The sequence below is a fragment of the Heptranchias perlo genome, chromosome 2 (assembly GCF_035084215.1).
Source record: "Heptranchias perlo isolate sHepPer1 chromosome 2, sHepPer1.hap1, whole genome shotgun sequence".
Taxonomy (NCBI): Eukaryota; Metazoa; Chordata; class Chondrichthyes; order Hexanchiformes; family Hexanchidae; genus Heptranchias; species Heptranchias perlo.
In genome coordinates, this window is record NC_090326.1 from 140,920,748 (window position 1) to 140,929,653 (window position 8,906).

Consider the following 8,906-nt stretch of genomic DNA (forward strand, 5'->3'; position numbering starts at 1 on the left):
GGTTTACGAATAATTTTTTAAAAATAGTAATTACTTAATAGCCAAGATGAAGTATCTCAATTAAAATTACATCATCCAGGAGTGATTTCACAGTTAATTAATCCTGTTGTTGAGCTTTGTTGGAACAAACAGCCATGATTTCTCCAATTAAAACACTGCAGTCACATATTGGGCCAGAAATTGTTGGGAAGTCGCGCCATTAGAATGACGCATTAACGTCTCACGCTGTTATTAATTTGTAAAAAATCCAGCAATTTGCGGAGTAAAAGAGATACATTATGAGTTCTGATTCTCTGCAAATTGCTGGACGATTTGTTCCATTTAGACTGAGATGAGGAGCAATTTCTTCACTCAGAGGGTGCTGAACCTGTGCAATTCTCTACCACAGAAGGCTGTGGAGGCCAAGTCACTGAATATATTAAAGAAAGAGATAGATAGATTTCTAGACACAAAAGGCATCAAGGGGTATGGGGAGAGAGCGGGAATTTGGTATTGAGATAGAGGATCAGCCATGATCATATTGAATGGCAGAGCAGACTCGATGGGCCGAATGGCCTACTCCTGCTCCTATTTTCTATGTTTCTATATATGTTTAGCAAATAAAAGTCCGTTCTCGCCGTGAGTCTCGCAATTGAACTTAATGACGATCGTGAAATTAGCAGTTGAAATAATTAGACTGAGCTATTCACTGACACTCGGAGCGAAGCTACGGGCTTCATCCCAGCAGAGAGGCAATCGGTGAAAAAACAAGGAGTGACGTTACAGGACAGCAGGTAGGTGATTGGCTGGTGAGTATTACAGTTCTTTTTTCTCTGAGTTAGGGAATTGGGTAAAATTGAATTAAAAGCCAGAAGCGTAAAACTACTGGTAGCTCATTAAAATTAAAAACTTAAACTAATTAACTAGAGTAACAAAACCAAAACTAACTGTATTTAAGGCTTAATTTGTTTTTGCTTGGTTTAAGTTAATCTAATAAATTAAGGAACGGCAGGGCAGCTCAGACCCGTGGAATGCAAAACCTGTGCCATGTGGGAACTCCAGGACGCTTCCTGTGTCCTGGACAACCACATGTGCAGGAAGTGTCGTCAGCTGGTGGAGCTCGAGCTCCGGGTTTCGGACCTTGAGCAGCAGCTGGCATCACTGCAGTGCATCCGCGAGGCTGAGAGTTTCATGGATAGCACGTTTCAGGAGGTGGTCACCCTGCAGATTAAGAGAGTGCAGGCAGAGAGGGACTGGGTGACCGCTAGACAGACAAGGAGGACCAGGCAGGTAATGCAGGGGTCCCCTGAGGGCATCTCACTCTCCAATTTGTATTTGGTTCTGGGTACTGGTGGGGGAGAGGGTTCCTCTAGGGAGTGCAGCCAGAGCCAAGACCAGAGCACAACGGGCGGCTCAGCTGTACAGGGGGGGAGGTGAAAGGTCGAGAGAGCAATTGTGATAGTGGATTCTATAGTTAGGGGAGCAGACAGGCGTTTCTGTGGCCGCAAACATGATTCCAGGATGGTATGTTGCCTCCCTGGAGTTCCCACATGTCACATGGATGTCACTGAGCGGCTGCAGGACATTCTGAAGGGGGGGGGGTGGTGAACAGCCAGAGGTCATGGTATATATTGGTACCAACGACATAGGTAAAAAGAGGGATGAGGTCCTGCAAGGAGAATATAAGGAGTTAGGAAATAAGTTAAAAAGCAGGACCTCAAGGGTAGTAATCTCAGGATTACTCCCAGTGCCACATGCTAATGAGTATAGGAATAGGAGAATAGACCAGATGAATGCGTGGCTGGAGGGTTGGTGCAGGAGGGAGGGATTTAGATTCCTGAGGAATTGGAACCGATTCTGGGGATGGTGAGACCTGTACAAGATGGTTGAGTTGCACCTCAACAGATCCGGGACTAATATCCTCGCAGGGGGGTTTGCTACTGTTGTTGGGGAGGGTATAAACTAGAGTGGCTGGGGGATGGGAACCTGAGCTGGGAGTCAGAAGAGAGTAAAGTTGAAAGCAGCAAGAGAGGGGAGGACCCAGGGGAAATTTACAATACAAATAGTACAAATATTTGTTCAAAAACAAGTGAAAGGGAAAAGCGTAGAGCAGCAGAAAGAAAGTGTACTTTAGACACTACAGATAAAGTGAAAACTAGAAGGTGTAAAGCGATTAACCCAGCATCAAAGCTGAAGGTCAGGCTAGGGTGTGTGGCCCAACTAAGAGTTCTATATACAAACACAAGGAGTAAAAGGAATAAATTAAGTGAACTACAGGCACAAATTCAAATTGGAGGGTTTGACAAGATAGCTATTCCTGAGACATGGCTGCAGGATGGTCAGGATTGGGAACTAAATATACCAGGTTATAAGGTCTACAGGAGAGATGGGGAAAATGGAAGGGGGAAGGAGTAGCCTTAGTGATTAGAGATGAAATCAATTAAATGATAAAGGAGGATATAACGAGAGGAAAGCAGCCAACAGAAACCTTATGGTTTGAATTGAGAAGTAGGAAAGGATCTAAGACTATAGTGGGAGTTGTATATAGGACCACAGGCAGCAGCTCTGAAGTGCCAGATTGTATAAATGCAGAGATTAGACAAGCGTGTAACAAAGGCATAGTGGTCTTAATGGGGGACTTTAACCTTCACATAGATTGGAAAAAGCAGACTAGCAACTGTCAGAAAGGTAGTGAATTTCTTGAGTATGTCCTGGATAGTTTACTACAGCAGTATGTCCTAGAGGCAACAAGGGGGCAAGCCATACTAGATTTAGTAATGAGTAATGAACCAGATTTAGTTAACAACTTAAATGTGCGTGAACATCTATCCAATAGATTTGAAAGGGAAAAAAGTGAATCAGCTGCTAAGACTCGAGACTTGGGTAAGGCCGACTTCAATGGGATGAGACAGAGACTGTCCACAGTAAACTGGGCAAATCTGTTAATGGGTAAAATGACTGATGATCAGTAGGAAATGTTTAAAGAAACATTTAACGTGATACAGAACCGGTTTATACCCCTGAGGGGCAAGAACTCTACTTGTCAAAAAAAACAGCCATGGACAACTAAAGAGGTAAGAGACAGTATAAGACATAAGGGAAGGGTATACAAAAAGGCAAAAAATGGCACAGATCCTGGTGAATGGGAAAGATACAAAGATCAACAAAGGGTCACAAAACAGATAGTAAGAGCTACAAAAAGAGAGTATGAAAAGAAACTTGCAAGGGATATCAAAACCAATACGAAGAACTTTAACAGTTATATTAGGAAGAAGAGGGTGGTCAGGAGCAGTGAAAACTGAAAGTGAGGATATTGTCATTGACAATGGGGAAATGGCGGACATGTTAAACATAGAAAACATAGAAACATAGAAAATAGGAGCAAGAGGAGGCCATTTGGCCCTTCGGGCCTGCTCCGCCATTCAAAATGATCATGGCTGATCGTCTAAATCAGTACCCGGTTCCCGCTTTTTCCCCATATCCCTTGATCCCTTTAACATGAGGAAATATCGATCTCCGTCTTGAATACATCTAATGACTTGGCCTCCACTGCCTTCTGTGGTAGAGAATTCCACAGGTTCACCACCCTCTGAGTGAAGAATTTTTTCCTCATCTCTGTTCTAAATGGCATACCCCGTATCCTGAGACTGTGACCCCTGGTTCTGGACTCACCAGCCATCGGGAACATCGTCCCTGCATCTAGTCTGTCTAGTCCTGTTAGAATTTTATATGTTTCGATGAGATCACCTCTCATTCTTCTAAACTCTAGTGAATATAGGTCTAGTCGACCCAATCTCTGCTCTTATGTCAGTCCTGCCAGCCCAGGAATCAGTCTGGTAAACCTTTGTTGCACTCCCTCCATGGCAAGGACATCCTTCCTCAGATAAGGAGACCAAAACTGCACACAATACTCCAGATGTGGTCTCACCAAGGCCCTGTATAACTGCAGTAAGACATCCCTGCTCCTGTACTCAAATCCTCTTGCAATGAAGGCCAACATACCATTCGCCTTCCTAACTGCTTGCTGCACCTGAATGCTTGCTTTCAGCAACTGGTGTATAAGGACACCCAGGTCTCGTTGCACCTCCTCTTTTCCCAATCTATCACCATTCAGATAATAATCTGCCTTTCTGTTTTTACAACCAAAATGGATAACCTCACATTTATCCACGTTATACTGCTTCTATCATGTTCTTGCCCACTCACCCAACTTGTCTAAATCACATTGGAGCCTCTTTGCATCCTCCTCACAGCTCACATTCCACCCCAGCTTTGTGTCATCTGCAAACTTGGAAATGTTACATTTAGTTCCCTCATCCAAATCATTGATATATATTGTGAATAGCTGGGGCCCAAGCACTGATCCCTGCGGTACCCCACTAGTCACTGCCTGGCACCCAGAAAAAGACCCATTTATTCCTACTCTCTGCTTCCTGTCTGTCAACCAATTCTCAATCCATGCCAGTATATTCCCCCCAATCCCATGTGCTTTGATTCTGCACACTAACCTCTTGTGTGGGACCTTATCGAAAGCCTTCTGAAAATCCAAATACACCACATCCACTGGATCTCCCCTATCTATTCTACTGGTTACATCCTCAAAAAAACTCCAGTAGCTTTATTAAGCATGATTTCCCTTTCATAAACCCATGCTGACTTTGTCCAATCCGGTTAATTTCCTCCAAGTGTTCTGTTATCACATCCTTTATCATACTCTAGCATTTTCCCCACTACTGGTGTTAGGCTAACTGGTCTGTAATTCCCTGTTTTTTCTCCCTCCTTTTTTAAATAGTGGGGTTACATTTGCCACCCTCCAATCTGTAGGAACTGTTCCAGAGTCTATCGAATTTTGGAAGATGATCACCAATGCATCCATCATTTCCAGGGTCACTTCCTTTAGTACTCTGGGATGTAGATTATCAGGTTCTGGGGATTTGTCAGCCTTTAGCCCCATTAATTTCCCTAGCACTATTTTTTTACAAATACTGGTTTCCTTCAGTTTCTCCCTCTCACTAGATCCTTGGTTCCCTAACATTTGTGGCAGGTTTATTTATGTCCTCCTTTGTGAAGACAGAAGCAAAGTATGTGTTTAATTGTTCTGCCATTTCTTTGTTCCCCATTATAACTTCCCCCATTTCTGACTGTAAGGGACCTACATTTGTCTTCACTAATCTTTTTCTCTTGACATATTTATAGAAGCTTTTACAGTCAGTTTTTATGTTCCCTGCTAGTTTACTCTCATACTCTATTTTTCCCCTCTTAATCAATCTCTTTGTCCTCCTTTGCTGAATTCTGAACTGCTCCCAATCCTAAGGCTTGCCGCTTTTTCTGGCAATTTTATATGTCTCCTCTTTGGATCTAATACTATCCCTAATTTCTTTTGGAAGCCACGGTTAAGCCATCTTTCCTGTTTTATTTTTGCGCCAGACAGGAATGAATAATTGTTGTAATTCCTGCACACGTTCTTTAAATATTAGCCATTGCCTATCCACCGTCATCCCTTTTAGTAAAGTTCCCCAATCTATCATAGCCAACTCACACCTCATACTTTCGTAATTTCCTTTATTTAGATTCAGGACCCTAGTTTCGGATTCAACGACTTCACTCTCCATTTTAATGAGGAATTCTATCATGTTATGGTCGCTCTTCCTTAAGGGACCCCGCACAACAAGATTGTTAATTAATCCTTTCTCATTGCACAAAACCCAGAAGAGTATTCTCTAGTTGGTTCCTCAACGTATTGGTCTAGAAAACCATCATATACACACTCCAGGAATTCCTCTCCCACAGTATTATTGCTAATTTGGTTTGACCAATCTATATGTAGATTAAAGTCACCCATGATTATAGTTGTACCCTTCTTGCATGCCTCTCTAATTTCCTATTTAATGCCCTCCCCTACATCTCCTCTACTGTTTGGGGGCCTATGGACAACCCCCACCAATGTTTTCTGCCCCTTGGTGTTTCTTAGCTCCACCCATACAGATACCACATTGTGATTTTCTGAGCCAATATCCTTTCTCACTATTGCATTGATTTCCTCCTTTACTAACAACGCTACCCCACCTCCTTTCCCTTTTTGCCTGTCCTTCCTAAATATTGAATACCCCTGGATGTTCAGTTCCCATCCTTGGTCGCCCTGCAGCCATGTCTCTGTAATCGCAACTATATCATAACCGTTAATATCTATCTGCGCTGTTAATTCATCTACCTTATTGCGAATGCTCCGCGCATTTAGACACAATGGGCTCGAATTTAGCAGGCCTGTGGGTTCCCAGCGGGTGGTCCTCCGGGAGCGTGGTCAACACGCTCGGCGAAATTAGTGGGTTGCCCGCGTGATCGGAGCAGGCAACACACTAATAGGAATCAATTACCTGCTCCTCCGGGGTCCGCGCTGCTGGTCTGCGCGTCGGGCGGGCTGCGCATGCGCAGTACGATCTGTGAGCTGGAGGCTCTCTAGTTAAAGGGGCAGTCCTCCACTGACAGATGCTGCAACCAATGTAACAAATTGCAGCATGGAGCAGCCCAGGGGGAAGGCTGCTCCCAGTTTAATGATGCCTCACCCCAGGTATCATCAGATGGGGTGAGGAGGAGGGGGAGGACACAGATCTTCCCCCCGGCGGGCGGGAGGAAGCGGCCTGCCTCTGCCACCAAGAAGGCCTGGCTCGAGGTGGCAGAGGGGGTCACCTGCGCCACCAACATATCGCCCACCTGCATACAGTGCAGGAGGCGCTGCAATGACCGCAGTAGGTCAGCCACAGTGAGAACACGAAGTCTTTCCCCTACACTCCGTCTGCCACAACACTGCCCCCACCCCACATCTCCTTCGGCACCACCAACACTACTCTGTCACATCACCCTTCATACCCACTCAAACCCCATCCTCATCTTACCTCCACCTACTCACCTCGCCAGTACTCATCCTGCCACTAACACGCAACCCAATCCTCATACAATCTCATTGCTCCATCCCATACTCACCCTCTCGTGCATCTCCCTCACGGCCAGCCTCACTCAACCTGCCACCACCTGTGCTGCAGCCACAGGGCATGCATCACATATGTGCAGTAGGCAGCGTAAGGCAAACGTGTCGTGAGCATGAAGGGGGTGCACAAGGGTGTCTGAGGGTTTGTCATGGGTGTTACCTATATTGAATTTCAGAGCAACAAACAGCACACGTTATATTGACACCACCACTGCCATGTCTCCGCGAATCCTGTCCGTTGTGTCCAATAATGCCCGCTCCTGGGTATCACTATGAGGACCCACCACTGATGCCACCCATCGTGTTACTGCAGAGTAGGTGCAGGTGTATTTGCAGGGCTCTTCCGTGCAGACGACTGAGAGACATCGGCGGTGTAGCCGGCTGCACCCTGGAAGGATGCGGAGGAGAAGTTGTGGAGGGCAGTGGTGACTTTGACAGCGACAGGTAAGCAGTTGGTGCTGGGGCCAGCCAGGAGCAGCTCGGCATGAAAGAGCCTGCAGATCTCCACGACTACATGTCGAGCGAATCTGCGCCTCCGTGTGCACTGCTGCTCGGAGAGGTCCGGGGAGCTGTGCCTCGGTCTGTGGACCCTGTGGCGAGGGTAGTGCCCTCTGCGATGCGTCTCTCTCTGCGGTAGCCCTCCCTCCTGCTGTGCAGGTGGGCGTGCAACCACACCGTGTTGGGGGGCTCCACGTCTCTGCGGCGGACGGCGTGGACTGCGAGGCTGCTGGGGCTGGTCATGCTGTTCGTCCTCCGAGGGTGTCCACGCACCACCCAACTGGCAGGTGTTGGTCTGAGGGGTTGTGCAGGGTAGGTGGGTGGTTCCTCGGACTGGGGCTGCGGTTTCGTGTCGGTCTGTCCTCTGGCTTGGCGGGGGGTGGTGGAGGGCAGGGGTTGCCCTATGTGACGCGGTGGCCTCTTGCGTGGGTGAGGGCTCTCCCCCGTGGAGTGCACCTTGGCACCTGCCACAGGCTGCTGGCTGCAACACGCCTGGTTGGAGAGAGACTGTTTCCCCCAGTGTGGGAAACTCACTGCCTAAAATCCCACACTTCCTCTTTTGACAGCTGATTCAGCTCATTAACTGACCTCAACAAGCAAGGTAAGTACACTCAAGTGGAACCCCGCTGGCTTTAATTGCCTGCGGGATTCCCACCAGCGGGGCTTGCGCGCGCAGCCCCGCACGTCAGCGCGGTACCCGGAAGTGGCCGGTATTTCGGCGGGATCCGGTCACGTGACCGGATATCGGGATTTTCGGGGCCACCCCGCTGGAAACCCGCAGGTAACCCGACGCGAAAATCGAACCCAATGCCTTTTGACTTGTCTTTTTAAGATTGCTAGTTATCTTAGTTGTATTTTGCACTATGGCCCTATTTGCTTTTCCCCCTTGTTTTCTCTGCCTTCCACAATTGCTTCTTCCCTTTCTGTCTTTTGTTTCGATCCTTGTTTCCCCCTCCTCTGTCTCCCTGCTCAGGTTCCCATCCCCCTGCCATTCTAGTTTAAACCTTCCCCAACAGCACTAGCAAACACCCCCGCAAGGACATCGGTCCCGGTCCTGCTCAGGTTTTTTTTTTTATTCGTTCACGGCATGTGGGCGTCGCTGGCGAGGCCAGCATTTATTGCCCATCCCTAATTGCCCTCGAGAAGGTGGTGGTGAGCCGCCTTCTTGAACCGCTGCAGTCCGTGTGGTGACGGTTCTCCCACAGTGCTGTTAGGAAGGGAGTTCCAGGATTTTGACCCAGCGACGATGAAGGAACGGCGATATATTTCCAAGTCGGGATGGTGTGTGACTTGGAGGGGAACGTGCAGGTGGTGTAGTTCCAATGTGCCTGCTGCTCTTGTCCTTCTAGGTGGTAGAGGTCGCGGGTTTGGGAGGTGCTGTCGAAGAAGCCTTGGCGAGTTGCTGCAGTGCATCCTGTGGATGGTGCACACTGCAGCCACAGTG